Here is a 17,038-nt window from a genome sequence, read left to right as displayed (position 1 = left end):
TTATGGTATTTTTCTTACTCGTTAATCCGAAAAATCCTCGCGTTTGTCATTGTTGGGCTCGTTAAACACATATGTTGATGGTCTGAGCAACTCTTTTTTGCTCTTTTTCTAGCTCATTAAACTAAAAAGGATCATTTGAGCATTCTTTTAGGTACTTTTCTCACTCGCTAAACTGAAAAATCCTGAGTTTTTTCTTTAGGCTCGTTAAACATTTATAAAGATGACCCAAGAATGCTTTTAGTTACTTTTCTTTCTCATTAAATTGAAAAATCCCGAGTTTTTGTTACCGGGCTCATTAAAACTCTACGATAGAAACAAGAGCACTTGCTTTTTTGGGACCATTTCTCGCTCTTAAAATGGAAAAATCCTCCAGTTTTTCCCATCCTTTGGGCTCATTACATCTACGAAGAAGGAATGAGTAGTTCTTTTACATTTTTTTCCTTGCTCACTAAACTGAAAAAGATACCTTGAGTTTTCTTCATTTGACTCGTTAAAATTTGATTAAGGTATTGAGTTTGTCATCACGACACTCATTAAACATTCACAACGAAAAGCAAGTTTATTCTGTCTCCTCGTACTCGTAACAAAATGCGGTCAACATCTATTGAACATAGGTTTCTCTTTATCCAGATTCAATAGATTAACTTATGGAAAAGCAATCGATCTGAGTATACTATTAACCTTTTGTCACACTCAGTTAACAACTATGACAAAGGGACCACCATGGAGTCGTTCTTTACGATCTTTTCAAACTTTCTAAATATGAAAAGACCACTGAGTTGTCTAGTTTGGACTCATTAAATTACACAGACAAGATATAGAGTCACTCTTTTTACGATCCTTTTCAAACTCTCAAAACATGAAAAGATCGACGAGTTTTCCTGTTTGGATTTACTAAACTAATCAGATATGGTATAGAGTCACTCTTTTTATGGTCCTTTTCAGACTCTTAAAAAATGAAAATATTGACGATTTTACCCGTTTGGACTCACTAAACTAATCAGACCAGGAAAGTAGACAATACAACTACGTTCAGTATTAGAAAGTGTGGTTTGGCACCAGTCATTCCCTTGAACATGGCACTCCCTCAGATAAACCTTAATTGTTAGGGCTTCTCAATATGAATCCTACCATCCTATGGGTTTAGCCTAAATACCCCTATGTTCTTACATCTCTATATCCTAACACTCTTTGGTGTTCATGGGTCTAGTACTACATGGTTAAAACCATTGTCATGCCTTCTATTGTTCAAGGGTTAACCTTTTGTTTCATCCATCAACCCATCAAGCATATCCTTTCATCATGCCCTCTGTTGTTTAGACCCAATGCTCAAAGATTCCTCAAAAAACAAATCATTCTTGTCCCTTTTTTGTCGATTGATGTAGGACACATTATTGCTTACCTTTAGACAAGTATCTTCTTATCGACTTCAACACTCTATCTAGGAAGACAACCCAGAAACTGTTGGGTCCCTATAATACTAGTGATTACCCCATTACTATTGTAGTTGTACCCCTTATTAATATTGTTGTGCCCCTATTGTCCCCATATTGTTATTACTGTGCTCCATAGAATCCCTCTATTGTTATTTTTGTGGCTTTATATTATTATTATTAGGTCGGCTGGGTTATATTGTGACTCGTTAGACTCCTATATATAGAAAGGAGGTTTTGTCATTTGAATCATCCAAGAATTTTTCATTTAAGTAATGTAAAGGAGGTTGCCCCCTCGAAGAGGCTGAATTTTAAGGCGTTGATCTATCTTTTCTAAGTTTTTCTTGAGCTGGTTCATAACATTTGGTATCAGAGCTTTGGATTCTAGGGTTTCGATGCTCCAAATAGGTCATTGTGGCATTTTCGCTATAACTTTTTTTTTGCGACGTTTTAGAAGCTAAAAAAAAAACCCATTTTAGAAGAAATTGCGCTGAACCTCGAGTCTCAATTTCAGAGCTTTTCGTGCTATATTACGGAGATATGATCTGAGGAAGTTGGTCTTTTTGCAGACTCCTGAATTACATTCCAAATAGGTGACCTAGGGAAAATCGTCATAACTTTCTCTCTGAGCATTAGATTGAAATTTTGTAAGAAGGTACAGAAATAGGATGGACAGTAGTTTCTTGTATATATTTTTCAGAGCCAAAGGTCAAAATAGTGACTCGTGGAACATCGTACAAGTTCGCTCTACTGAATTAGTCTATAATCAGATCGCTATGGGAGATTTGGCATAACTCTTCATTGGAGAATCCAGTTGGGGTCAAACTAGTGGCATTGGAAAGAGGACACATAGGGCTACCCAAGTCACAATTTCATAACTGGATGATCCAAAATTACAGAGATACATCAGAGGCAATATCGAGCTCCTACAAAGTGAAAAAAGGTGTGTAGATTTTTTAAATTTTTGTTTAAGCTTGGTTTGAAAAATTATTTTGAAGGAATTCAAAGGGCATAGTAGAGAATAGAGCATTAGTATCGGTAACTGATGCCCCGAGGAAAGAAAATGCAAACACCTAGTGAGCAATCTGAAAGCTCTAGCATGACTCATGAAGAAGAGGAATAAATGGTACATGATATATCAAAATTACAAGACCAAGTGCAACAAATTTCACTCTCACAAAAGCTAACAGAAGCTAAGATAAATGGCGTGGAATCTAAGATAAAGGGCGTGGAAGCCAAGATTGATGATTTGAAGATAGATTTGAAGACAGATTTGACAAATTTTCTACAAGAAATACTTACTAATGGTGAAAGGGGAGTAAAGGAAACTCATGATGCAAACAAAGGAAATGTTAATCATGATTTCATACACTCTAATGTTGGATCGAAGATGCACCATATTCCAAAACTTGATATGAGGAAGTTTGATGGCAAGGATCTCGCAACACGGATATTACAGATGGAGCAATTTTTCAATCTCAATAATGTGCAAAATACACAAAAGGTACGTATTGCAACTTTATATTTGGAACCAAATCAGTTTGTATGGTATCAATGGCTTTGCTCTCGTAAACAATTTATCACTTGGGCAATTTTTACGAAAGAATTGATAGCACATTATGAGGATACAAAAAGAAACACTTTTTTTAGCCAACTGATAAGTCTCAAACAAAAGGGTTCAATAATGGAGCACATTGAGGAGTTCCAAAAATTGAACATAAGGGTAAAAAATATTCCAGAGGAGCATAGGATTGATGTGTTCATAGGGTCTTTAAAGGATAATATCCAACATGATGTTTGCCTTTGGGAACCTGATTCATTAGAGAAGGCATTTAGGTTAGCAAGAAAAAGGGAAAGAAAAATTATGGCAACCAGGAAACATACCACTCACAACTATAAATATGGAAGTGTTGTTGCCACTAATCTTCCACAACCTATAAGGTTTACACCACAACAGTTGGAAGAAAAAGGTAATAGCGTTGATTGATTCAGGAAGTACCCGCAATTTTATTCATTGTTAGGTAGCAAAAGAATTGAACTGCTTCTTATATCCAACACTAGAGTATCAAGTGATGGTTGCAAATGGAGAAACAATAAATTGCTCTGGAAAGTGCCATAATATCAAGCTATCCATGGGAGAATATGTATTGACTAGCCCAATGCTTTCCATTCCAATGGGAGGTGTTGATGTTGTATTAGGAGTCCAATGGCTACAATCCTTGGGTACAATAGCTTTTAATTTTCAAGAAATTTTCATCAAATTTTCTGTGGAAGGAAAGGAAGTTGAATTAAGGGGTACTACAAGGAAACCAGGAAAGATAATTAGCTCTAACGGTATGACAAAGCTTCTAAAAAAGGAACGAAAAGGTGTAATTTCACAATTATGTTCGCTAGATGTTTCCACATTGGAATCATCTATTTCTCCAAATCTCCAAAAAGTCTTGGACAATCATTCCAAGGTATTTGAGACTCCCAAAGGTCTCCCACCTATTCGTGAACATGATAATGCTATTCATCTGATTCCAGGAAGTGTTCCTCCAAACATCAAGCCGTACAGATATCCCTATGCCCAAAAGAGTGAAATTGAATGTATGGTTGCAGAAATGCTAGAGGCTAGTATAATTCAACCGAGTCAAAGTTATTTCTCTACTCCAGTAGTATTGGTGCACAAGAAGGATGGATCATGGCGCATGTGTCCAGATTATAGGGACCTCAACAAGCTCACTATTAAAGATAAGTTTCCCATTCTTGTCATTGATGAATTACTGGATGAATTGTATGGATCAATTTACTTCACCAAGTTGGATCTTCATTCAGGATATCATCAAATCAGAATGAAGACTGAAGACATTCTGAAAACAGCATTTAGAACTCATGAGGGTCATTATGAATTTTTGGTCATGCCTTTTGGCCTTACTAATGCACCCTCAACATTTCAAGTTTTGATGAATTCAATTTTCAAACCATTCCTTAGAAAATTTGTGTTAGTATTTTTTGATGATTTACTAATCTACAGCAAGTCTTCGAAGGATCATGTTGAACATGTTAACAGGGTGCTACAACTATTGGAGGAGAAACAATTATATGCAAAAAGATCCAAATGTTTCTTTCGAGTACAAGAGGTGGAATATCTGGGTCATATTGTATCTCATGAAGGAGTTAAGGTAGACCATAGCAAAATTAATGCCATTAAGGAATGGAAAATCCCCACATCCATAAAACATCTACGAGGATTTCTCTGGTTGACAGGGTATTATAGCAAGTTTGTTAATAATTATGGGAGAATAGCAGCACCTCTAACAACACTATTGAAGAAAGATGCATTTCCATGGACTCCAGAAGCAACAAAGGCCTTCGAACAGCTTAAAGAGGGAATGTGTGAAGCACCTATCTTAGCTACACCGGACTTCACAAAAACCTTTATTGTGGAATGTGATGCTTCAGGAAATGGAATTGGTGCTATTTTATTGCAAGATGAAAGACCCATTTCTTTTGAAAGTCGTCCAATCAAGGGAAAGTTTTTACACAAAGCTATTTATGAGAAGGAAATGTTGGCAATACTCCATGCACTTAAGAAATGACGACCCTACCTAATGGGAAGACAATTCAAGGTAAAAACGGATCATGATAGCCTTAAATACTTTTTAGAACAAAGATTATCCTCTGAAGAGCAACAAAAGTGGGTCACAAAGATGTTCGGTTATGACTTTGAAATCATCTACAAAAAAGGGAAGCAAAATGTGGTGGCAGATGCACTCTCAAGAAAGGATGAGGATGTGGAAGCATTGTTGTGCGCCATTTCTATTATCCAACTAGATAGGATAAACGAAGCAAGGGAGGAATGGAAGAATGACGAAGAAGTGTGGGAACCTATTTGGAAGTTACAACAAGATTCTAGTACGTCAGATACATTTAGCTCGAAAAATGATTCATTATGGTACAAAGATCGCTTATACCTCTGTAAGAATTCCCAGCTAAAACAAAAGATTCTTATGGAATTGCACACTTCTCCCTTAGGAGGGCACTCGGGATTTTTAAAAACTTACCACAAGGTTAAGAAGGAATTTTTTTGGGATGGCCTTAAATCAAATATTCAAAAGTTTTTGGTGGAATGTTTGGTTTGCCAACAAAATAAAGTTGAAACAATTAAGATACCGGGTCTATTACAACCTTTATCCATTCCAAGCCAACGTTGGGAGGAGGTTTCAATGGATTTTGTTACAGGTTTACCCAAGTCTAAGGGAAAGAGTGTCATCATGGTGGTAGTTGACAGACTTACCAAGTAAGCAAACTTTTGTGCATTATCACATCCATTTAAAGCCAGTATAGTTTCTTCTGCATTTATGGAAACAATTCAAAAGCTACATGGAAACCCAAAGATTATTGTAAGTGACAGAGATCCCATTTTCACTGGAAATTTTTGGACAGAATTATTTTCTTGTCTTGGTACTCAGTTACCTCATAGCTCATCTTATCATCCTCAATCTGATGGGCAAACTGAGATAGTAAACAAATGTTTTGAAGGATATCTTCGTTTCTTTGTATCTGATAAACAGACACAATGGGTCAAATGGTTGCCTCTGGCTGAATGGTGGTATAACACTTCCTTCCATACAGCAACAAAAATGACCCCATTTATGGCACTTTATGGGTATCAGCCACCATACATCACATCATATTTAAGAGAAAATTCTAAGGTTCAAGCAGTGGAACATCACGTCGAACATCAACAACAAGTCCTCCAACTCTTAAAGGATAACCTCGTGTTGGCACATAATAGAATGAAACAATAGGCAGATCAACATCGCAGTGAAAGAAGTTTTGATGTAGGTGATTGGGTATTCCTACGGCTACAATCATATAAGAAAATGTCCCTCAAGCAAGCTAAGAAGGGTAATAAATTATCACCAAAGTATTATGGTCCGTACAAGGTGTTGCAAAAGATTTGTACTATGGCATACAAATTGGAGCTTCCTGTAGCTTCTCGATTGCACCCAGTTTTCCATGTTTCATGTTTAAAGAAGGTTATAGGTGATAAGCTCCCAGTTCAAACAATATTGCCAGAACTTTACGAGGAAGGAAAAATTATATTGGAACCAGAAGCAGTCACAGAAATAAGAACTCGACAGCTACGAAATCGATCAATTTCAGAGTATCTTATCAAGTGGAAGAATTTATCTCTTGAAGATTCCACATGGGAGGATGAGAATTTTATACAGAAGCATCCAGAACTACTCAAGCATTGAGGAAAACACTTTTTTGAAGGAGAGGGGGGTGTTGGGTTCCTAGAATACTTGTGATTACCCCATTAATATTGTAGTTGTACCCCTTATTAATATTGTTGTGCCCCTATTGTCCTGATATTGTTATTACTGTGCCCCATAGAATCCCTCTATTGTTATTTTTGTCGCTTTATATTATTATTGTTAGGTCGGCTGGGTTATATTGTGACTCCCTAGACTCCTACATATAGAAAGGAGGTTTTGTGATTTGAATCATCCAAGAATTGTTCATTTATGTAATGTAAAGGACGTTGCCCCCTCGAAGAGGCTGAATTTAAGGCATTGATCTATCTTTTCTATCTTTTTCTTGAGCTGGTTCATAACAGAAACACATTCAGTGCCTTGGTACTTGTAGAGATTAGTGGCAGGTCACCTTGTGTTTGATCAAGGGCTCTCATTATTGGCTCCTGGTTAAGTGATTCTACGGGTGTTTGACAACAAAAACATCTTTCACACTCGTAAGATTGTACTGTGCATCTTGGATACCATCACCATTATTGGTGGCCTTCCTCGCATCTGTTAACGGTATCCATTACTGACTGGTAATCAGATGATTCATCCATATTTGATGTCAATGAATATATTCACGTGTATCGATCTATGTTTTTTGGTGAAGCGGAAATCAAGACCTTGGGTAGAGGCTTTCATCACTCAGCCTTGTTTCCTCTTCCAAGTTCCACATATTGTTTTTTGGAGACAGCTCATCAGAATGATCCTATTATGACACTAGATCTGCATTGTGCTTATCAGCGGCCAACATCGTCATATGTAAGAAAATCACTTTGACATAGCTACTGAGCATGGGAATGCCCGACTTAGGACATGATTTTAGTAGTTTTATATCTATGTGTTGTATCAGGTTTCCCATACCACCCGAAGCTCCAATCCTCCCTCTCTTTTTGTCAAAGAAGGAAAATTACAGTTAAGTAAAGTATTTCGGCCATCATCATAGCCTTTGATCTCATACTTTAGGGGGCCTTTTCTATATAGAAAAATGACCCCCTCATCAACTAAGAGGGGATAGACATGATAGTTGAAGCAAATACCAAGATCACATGCCTTGTTTCCACACTAACGCTAGCTATGCACTGACAACTTGCTTTATAAAGCTTCTTTGCAAGCCTAAAGGTGCATTAGTGACCGAACTAACTCAATTTTCTAGTTTGGGAACAACGTTAGTGGATCCTAGTGAAGTTCTAAGGGTCAAAGGAACGAATTGACTCATAAATATCTAGATATTTGCTAATAAATTCACTCAAGAAAATCAAGGAAACATCTCTAGTTCGACCCATTAGGAGGATTTCTAATCTTAATGAAGGAGGCAAATGGGAAAGAGCTGAAAAGCATGTAAACTTCATTAATTTTACACTAGGGAACTCATGGAGGAACTTGGAAACCCTAACTCAATTGCTACATAAGCAAAGCTAGGGCTATGGTGATAGAGGTCAGAAGATTTGAAAGGATAGCATACTTGATTATCAAGCATTGTCTCAAATCATAATAAGTTGGTAAGAAGGGAGAGAGAGAGAGAAGTTGGAGGTGTAAGGGAAGGCTGATGCAACAAATGGTTGTAATCACTCTTCCAACATTAATATAGAACTCCAGTTGTACTGTCTACTCCGTGGTGTTGGTACTATCATTCATTCATTCATTTGTCCAATACCTGTTAGCATGAGTAGCTTAGTTATGTGTAACTAGATGTTATTTTATGTATTCATGTATTAGTTATCAGAGTTGTATGTTGTGATTATGCTTGTCTCTTCTATGTGTAGGACTTGATTTGGAGCCAGCACAAGGGACTTCCACCTAGCTGCATTGCGCTCTCCAGCAAATCTACAAAGAGGCTTGAGGTAATCTATTTGTCCTACATTGATAGTTAGTTATTGTTTATGAACATGCATGTAACTTTGTGACGGTTGTAGATAATCGTAGAGTCTGCCGAAGGTCCCAGGAAGACCTTTGAGGGTATCTTCATTCTCCATACACTGTGCATTTTATCCTATAGTAATGGCTGCCTCTCCTAGGTAGGCTGCATTTTTTGCACAAAAATCAAGGCAATCTGACCTCAACTTTGACCAGCGTTGACTACCCTAGTTTGGGGCAGTAGGTTGACTTCATTCAACTACATTTTGACTGTGTATTTGGGGTTGTTTAAGGGTTGATTCTTTAAGTTGTTCAAAGACTAGTTGACTGGGAAATTGACCAAGCACATTGGAGGTCAATTTTTATCTCGTTTGACTAAGTTTTGAGTTTGCCAATTTAGGGTTTACTGTTGCTGATATAAAATTATAGAATTTTGATTTTGTACTATTTCTCTCTGCTGAAATATTGAAGGTAAAAGAATATTTGATCAAAGGGTTTCCCCGCATTAGGGTTTGTCCCTGGCTAGCCACCACATCTTGTGTCTCTTTTCTTGGCTAGTTTTCTATCAATCGTTTAATGTTCTATCTGCACTTTACTTAATGTATATGTGATTGGTAATCAGTTGTTAATAAGAAGAAAAAAAGTAAACTACTCTAAGCATAGAACATATCATAATTTAACATGGTATCAAAGCTAAGGTGAAGACAAATCCCAAGAAAGAGCAAGAGCAAGAGAAATCTCCGAAGGTTGGAAAGGCTATCCTAAAAAATACATGGAGTCCTCAACACTCTTCCCCACTGAAGACAAGCTCCGTGAGAAGTCTGACTATCATGGATGGAATATGTCTCTCGATCTGACTTTAGAAGATCAGGAAGTGTTGGACCATGTTAGAGGCAATATTATTGCACCTCCATCAAATGAATTCACTGCTTCTAGAAGCAAGTGGACCAAGGTTGAATTCAAAGCAAAGAAGATCATCTGGGACTCTATCGATAAGCACCTAGTGGCCTATGTTTCCGATCTGACCACCTCCAAGGAAATCTACGATAGACTGGTGAGTTTATTTAAAGCTAATGATGAAAATCATGTTTTTTTCCTTAGAAATAAGCTATAGGAAATTAAGAACGGAAAAGATGAGAGTATGCAAGAATATTTGTTAAGGATCACCGAGATCAAGAATGATCTCCTATCTATCAAGGAAGTACTTCCTGACAGGGAAATGACTATCACAACTCTTGGTGGACTACCACCTGAATGGTATATATTCAGGACTACTCTCCTCAACAATAATTTCATCCCATGATTTGAGGAATTGATGGCTAGATGTATTCAGGAAAAAACAAGGGTGGAAGAACAAGAAATTCCAGCACTTAAAGGCAATCCCTCTACATTTTCTTCTCATGCTAAAAGAAGAAACAATTATGGGGCTAAATCCAAAGGAAAGGCTGGACCAAAGGGTGGAGGAGAAGGATGATGTTACAAATGCAACAAAATGGGCCACTATGCAAGCACCTTGATAAGAGGGACTCACACCATGACTATGATCAAAATTACTCTCAAGGCTGCCAAAAGAATGGTAGGTCGAATGGCAGAGGTAAAAGAAATGTTGGAAACCAAGGAAGAGGACAACCCTTCAAGAAGGCAAGAAACTCTAGGTATGAAGCTAATGTTGTCAACAATAAGCAAGACGAATATTTTCTACCAGTGGTCCTCTCTACTACTGCTCCCCCGAACTCGCTAGGAAATTAGCTTATTGATAGTGCTGCCTCAAGGCACTTCACTAGTTACAAAGAAGCTCTCTCTAATTTGATAGAGAAGGAGACCATACTGGAAATTGTTCTTGGGGACAATGCAAAATATCCCATGAAATGCATAGGGAATGTGACTATTAAATTGAATTAGGGTAATACAATTCATTTTCAAGAAGTCCTATATGTGCCCAATCTCAAAAAGGACCTGGTGTCCTTTTCAGAAATGGAATACAAAGGCTACAATTTTACCTTCATCGATGGTAAGGTACGTGTATGTAAAAAGAATTTTAAAGAAGCTTTCAATCTTGGGTTTTGAGTCGATTCATTATATCAGGTCAGAGGAAGTCCATTGGGCATCATGTCTTGTGACACATCACTTCAGTATAAACTATGGCATCAGAGGTTTACTCACCTTCATTATAAAGCTCTACCCAATGCAAGACAAATGGTGATAGGGATGCCCTAGTTCTGAGTAGATCAAGAAGGTGTATGGCCTGGATGTGCCATAGGGAAGCTCAAAAGGGGACCATTCCCCTCAATCCAAAGCAAGACCTCCAATATATTGTAGTTGGTTCACTCAGACATATCTGGTAAGATGCATGTGAACTCCTTGCGAGGATATTTATATTACCTCACTTTTACAAATGACTATTCCCGCAAAACTTGGATATACTTCTTGAAAAAGAAGGATGAAGTGTTCACTTGGTTTCGTCACTTCAAAGCCTTCATCAAGATTCAAACTGAAAATAAAATCATGATCTTAAGGACTAATAATGGGATTGAGTATGAATACAATGAGCTCCATGACTTTTGCAAAGAGGCTGGCATTAAGAGGGAGACTAAAACACCATATACTCCTGAGTAGAACGGTGTGGTAGAAAGGAAGAATTGTACGATTGTGGAAGTTGTCCATGCTATGCTCCATGATCAAAGACTTCCAAAGTTTCTATGGGCCAAAGTTGTGAATACCTCCGTATATGTGCAAAACCGATGCCCTCAACAAGAATTGGGTTCTAAGACTCCCGAGGAGATGTTCACTGGTAAGAAACCTGACGTATCTCATTTTAGAATTTTTGGAAGTTTTGTATATTTTCATGTGTTGAAGGAGAAAATGAATAAATTGGGTTCATCTAGAAAGAAAGGAATCTTTGTGGGCTATAGCAAAAATACTAAGATCTATAGAATCTATGTGGCTAGTCAAAGGGAAATCTAGATTAACCATGATTTCACCTTTGATGAAGATATGGCTCTTAGCAAAGTTGACAATCTTCCTACTCAAAGGGGATCTAAAGAAGCTGACACTAGGGAACTGAAGGAAAAGGAAGATGAGATGATGCCCAATGTGGAAGAACCTATGGATCCTATTGATCCCACTCTACAAGAGCCTTCCTCTTCTAGGAAGAGGCCTTCATGTCTTAGGGGGACACTAGATGATGCTGAAGGACACATTGCACCTAGATGGGCTTTCTAGGAAAGTAAGAAGGCAGCTAGGTATCAGGGATACTTGACCATCATGAGCACGATCATCCAAAATGAGCCTTCATCATTTGTAGAATTTGTTAAGAATCAAGTATAGAAGGATGCTATGACTGAGACATATGAGTCCATCATGAAAAATGATGTTTGGGATGTGGTCCCCAGACCCTAGGACAAAGAAGTTGTCACTTCAAAATGGCTTTACAAGATAAAACATGCAATTGATGGGAGTGCTGAAAAGTATAAGGCTCATTTTGTCACTCGTGGCTTCTCTCAGAAGGAAGTTATAGACTATGACGAGACATTTTCACCTGTTGCCCGATATACTACCACCCGATCAATCATAATGCTTGCTACTTCGCAAGGATGGAATCTACATCAGATGGATGTCAAGACTGAATTCTTGCATGGTTTGATCAAAGAGGAAGTCTATGTGGAACAACCTAAAGTATTTTAGATTCATGATCGGGAATATCACGTGTGCAAGTTGAAGAAATCCCCCTATGGGCTAAAGAAGGCACCCCGAGTGTGGTATGAGAGGATCGATAGCTACCTAATGAAGCTGCGATTCACTGGGAGTGAAGCCGACCCTAACCTTTACATTAAGGTTGAAGATGACAAACCTCTCATGCTGGTGTTGTACATTGATGACCTCTTTATAATAGATGTAGACCCTCTCATTCTCAAATGTAAGAGGGAGTTGGCTTCCGAATTTGAGATGAAAGAACTAGGATTGATGCACTATTTCCTAGGATTGGAAGTCTAGAAAAAAATAGGGAAGATTTTCCTATCTCAAGGAAAATATGTGGTGAATATATTGGAGAGATTCAATATGGTGGATTGCAAGCTCTAGACTACCCTGATGGATCTTGACTTCAAGAAGTTAAGTGGTAGTGCTGCCAGACCTGTTTTACAAAATGCTACAGGGTATCGTCAACTCATCGAAGAATTGATGTTCTTGGTGAACTCCCATTTGGATATATGCTTTTTAGTCAACACATTGAGTCAACATATGGTTGAGACTCACCACACACATTGGATTGGTGTCAAGAATCTGTTGAGATATCTTCATGGCACAATCACTCATGGGTTGAGATACATTGTTGGAGATGTGAGACTACTTGGATATACCGATGTTGATTGGGCAGGAAGTGTGGTGGATCGAAAGAGAAATTTCTGGTGTTGTTTATCTTTGGGATCTACCTCGATATCCTAGATGAGAAGGAAGCAGAAGTTGGTTGATTTGAGCATCGCCGAGGTAGAGTACATTACTGCTAGTATGGCCTCTTATGAGGCAGTCTGGTTGTGAAATCTATTTAGTGAGCTACTTGGATTCACATTGGATACTACCGTGATCCCGTTTGACAACCAAAGTGAGATTCATTTATCATAGAATCTTGTATTTCATGATCTCTCCAAGCACATTGATATAAGGTACCACTATATCAGGATATGGTACAACAAGGAGTAATAAGGCTCCAACATATCGGTACAGATGAACAAGTCGCCAACATTTTGATAGAGCCCCTGGGAGAGGTCAAACTCCTGACTTTCCGAGAATGACTTCATGTCATTGAGAGACCCTCTTATGAGGGTCATGTATGATGCATATGTTGAGCTCTGGGAGCTCCAGGGGGGTGCAGGGTACTCCTTAGAGTGACATACCATCCCCTGGTGGTGCACTATGTACAAGGTGAAAGGTTCAACCTTTTCTTGTGACACCCCATGGTGACTATGGGACAAGATGATTAGTTCTCTTGTGGCGATTATGGCACAGGATTATTAGTTCTCCTATGGGCCATGATGATTAGCTCTCCTGTAGCGACTGTGGGATAGGATGATTAGTTCTCCTATGGGCCAGGATGATTAGTTCCCCTGCGATGACTATTGGATAGGTTGATTCATGCTCTTGTGGACAAGGTGATTAGTTGACCTCTCGAGGCATCCTAGGCATGCAGTCTCAGACTCATGGCTAGTACATCTCATCTTATCAATGAGTAGGTAAATGGGTTTAGGGACCATTAGTAGTACTATCAATGGACGCATCATTGTATCTACTATAGTCCCTATGCTAGGATGACCTCCATTGATCTGGGATCAATGACAGTAATTTGTGATCAGTGAGAGTGGTATGATAGACTCTGAGACTGACTTCAGGTCAGTGGAGGATGGTATGATATATCCTCGATCATTTCTTCTTCTTCATAGTTCAGTAGATTAGAGCAGAGCAAAGCAGAGCCAATAGCGCAAGGCAGTGCATTTGATGGCTGGGACAGTACTGACGGTCAAAAAAATTAGTTGATGGAGTTCACCCTAGTTGAGAGGGAGTTTTAAAATTGGAAACTAGGGCTAAAATCCATGTGTGTCATCTCATTTATGATAGCTTATATTTTTCCTAGATTCCTCTTGTTGAGAGGTATAGGATTGATGTAAAGATCATCTGATTCCGACAAGTATTTATGGAGATATGAATTTATTTGTATTTACTTGACAAATTGTCAAGGTCAGCCAACAGTTAAATGTGTGGCACACATGCCCAGTGAATCATATAAATACAAGTGAGGTTGATTCATTTTATCATCATCTCATCTCACTCATTTCTTCTATCTCTCTCTACTTAGCTTTAGGTTACACAAGGAGCAGCTCACACGTGGGAATAAGGACGACGCAGTATGGCAAGGAAGACGTAGAAAGGAGGATGAAAAAGCTGTTGAAGGTTTATTTGACTAGTGTTGACCAAGTGTTGACCTTAGAAGAGTGTGGTTTTGGTGTGGCTGCCTCTCCAAGGCAAGACACAATTTTTTGCGTGAAAATCGAGGCAATATGACCTCAGCTTTGACCAGCATTGACTACCCTAGTTTGGCGTAGCAGGTTGACTTCAGTCAACTACAGTTTTCATGTGAATTTGGGGTTGCTTAAGGGCTAATTCTTCAAGCTATTTGAAGACTGGTTGATCAGGAAATTGACCAAGCACTTTGGAGGTCAATTTCATCTCATTTGACTAAGTTTTGACTTTTCTGATTTAGGGTTTGCTGCTACTGATATAAAATTACAGAATTATGATTTTGTACTATTTCTCTCTGATGAACTATTGAAGATAAAAGAAGATTTGATTAAAGGGTTTCCCCACATTGGGATTTGTCCCTAGCTAGTCGCCACATATTGTGTCTCTTGCCTTGGCTTGTTTTCTATCGATTGTTTAATGTTCTATCTGCACTTTACTTTTCTCTAAGCATAGAACATACCATAATTTAACAAATCATTTGATCCCTTAGCCGAGAGCTTCGTCGTCGATGAAGGTATCATGGAAATCATGTCTCTCGAGGAACCACCATGGATCACTACCCATCATCACTCCTTGTTCCTACCTTGCCCAACGGTCATGTCTACCACTTTCGAAGAGTCCTCTTCTCCATTTCCACCACCAACTACTCATGAAGAATGGTCAAAAGGAAATTTGGGTAATATTAACCAAACGATACTAATCGATGTTTCTATCAAACGTGGTGTCGTTGAACATGTTCATATTGGGGTATCTTATTCTCTAGATGAGATCAAGACATATACTCGTCTATTTCAGGAATTCCGTAATGTTCTTGCATTGTCTTATGAAGAAATTCGTGGCATCGATCCTAGCATTGTAGTGCATGAAATACCAATGTATTGGCATGTGAAGCCCGTTCACCAACACCTTCATCCAGTGCATCCTAGGAAGGCCGCTGCTATTAAGGGTGAAGTTGAAAAGATTCTCAAATATGGGTTCATCTATCCCATCCCCCTTACAGACTAGGTGTCCAATATTCTCTCAGTGACTAAAAAACAAGGGACAATCCACATTTTTGTGGATTATCGAGATCTTTATCATGCCTATCCTAAAGACAACTATCCTACTCCCTTCATTGATCAAACTTGATGAATGTGTTGGGAGCAAGATATTGTCCTTTATGCACAATTTTTCTGGTTATAACCAGATCAATATCGCACCGACTGACCAAGAGAAGACAACATTTATCTGCCCATCGGGTACGTTCGTATACAAGAAGATCCCTTTCGGCCTCAAAAATGTTGGAGCCACCTTTCAACGGGCAATGTCCTATGCGTTTCATGATATTCGCAACATTGTCCAGCCTTACTTGGATGACCTTCCTACCCATTCTCATAAGTTCCAAGATCACCCAGACCATCTTCGGCAGATTTTTCTACGCTGTAGATACTATAACATTCGCTTAAATCCACACAAATGTGTTTTTTGCATGGAATCAGGATGACTCCTCGGCTTCATCATCTCCAAGGATGAAATTCACATGGATCCATTAAAAGTCGAGGCTATTGTAAATTTACCACCTCCATATTCACTAAACCAACTCTAGATCTTGCAAGGAATGGACAACTTTCTCCGTCATTTTATACCCAACTACGCAGGGCTAGCTACAAGATTTACCTAGTTTCTCAAACAACGAATGCCATTTGCATGGGACGAGGTGGCCCAAAAATCTTTTGATCATCTTAAGGCCATCCTCATAAATGCTCCTTTGTTGCATCCACCAGAATACTATCGAGATTACCTCCTTTACCTAGCCGAAGCCCCTAGCACCATCGCTATTGTGTTGGTTCAAGATCACAACGAAGGTAATGAACATGTGATCTACTACCTTAGCCAAAATCTCCTCGACACTGAAAAGTGTTATGCACATGTCGAGAAGTTGGCTTTGGCTGTCGTTCAGGCTATTCAACATTTTCGTCACTACATTCTTTTACGTATGACTACAGTGATTTCTAAATGCAACCCTATGACTTATATCCTGACTTGTTAATTGCTAGGGGACAAGTATTCTAAACAGATCGTTATCCTGCAAGAATTTGATTTAGTCTTCACTACTGCCAAATCTAAGGAGTCACTTGTTTTCGCTGAATTGATTTGTTCCCTTCCCTCCACAGCTCTCCCTACTGGTGCAAATGAACAACTCCCAGATGAGACCCTTTTCTTGATTAGAACCCTTGATCCATGGTAAAGTGATATCATCATGTATCTCCAAACCTCCACGTTTACCAAGGATGATCGTCAAAGGATTTGACATCATTCCCAACCCTACCGTATTATTGTCGATACTTTACACCGTGTTGGTGTCGATTATGTTCTTTTCCAATGCCTCACAATCGAGGAAGCTGAAAGAGCTCTCAATGATTACCACTCAAGGGCATGTGGTGTTCATATGTCTGGTTATGCTAAAAC

The sequence above is a fragment of the Pinus tabuliformis genome, chromosome 3_1 (assembly GCF_031772625.1).
Source record: "Pinus tabuliformis cultivar Carrire ecotype Pingquan chromosome 3_1, CPIR1, whole genome shotgun sequence".
Taxonomy (NCBI): domain Eukaryota; kingdom Viridiplantae; phylum Streptophyta; class Pinopsida; order Pinales; family Pinaceae; genus Pinus; species Pinus tabuliformis.
This window is presented reverse-complemented; position numbering follows the sequence as displayed.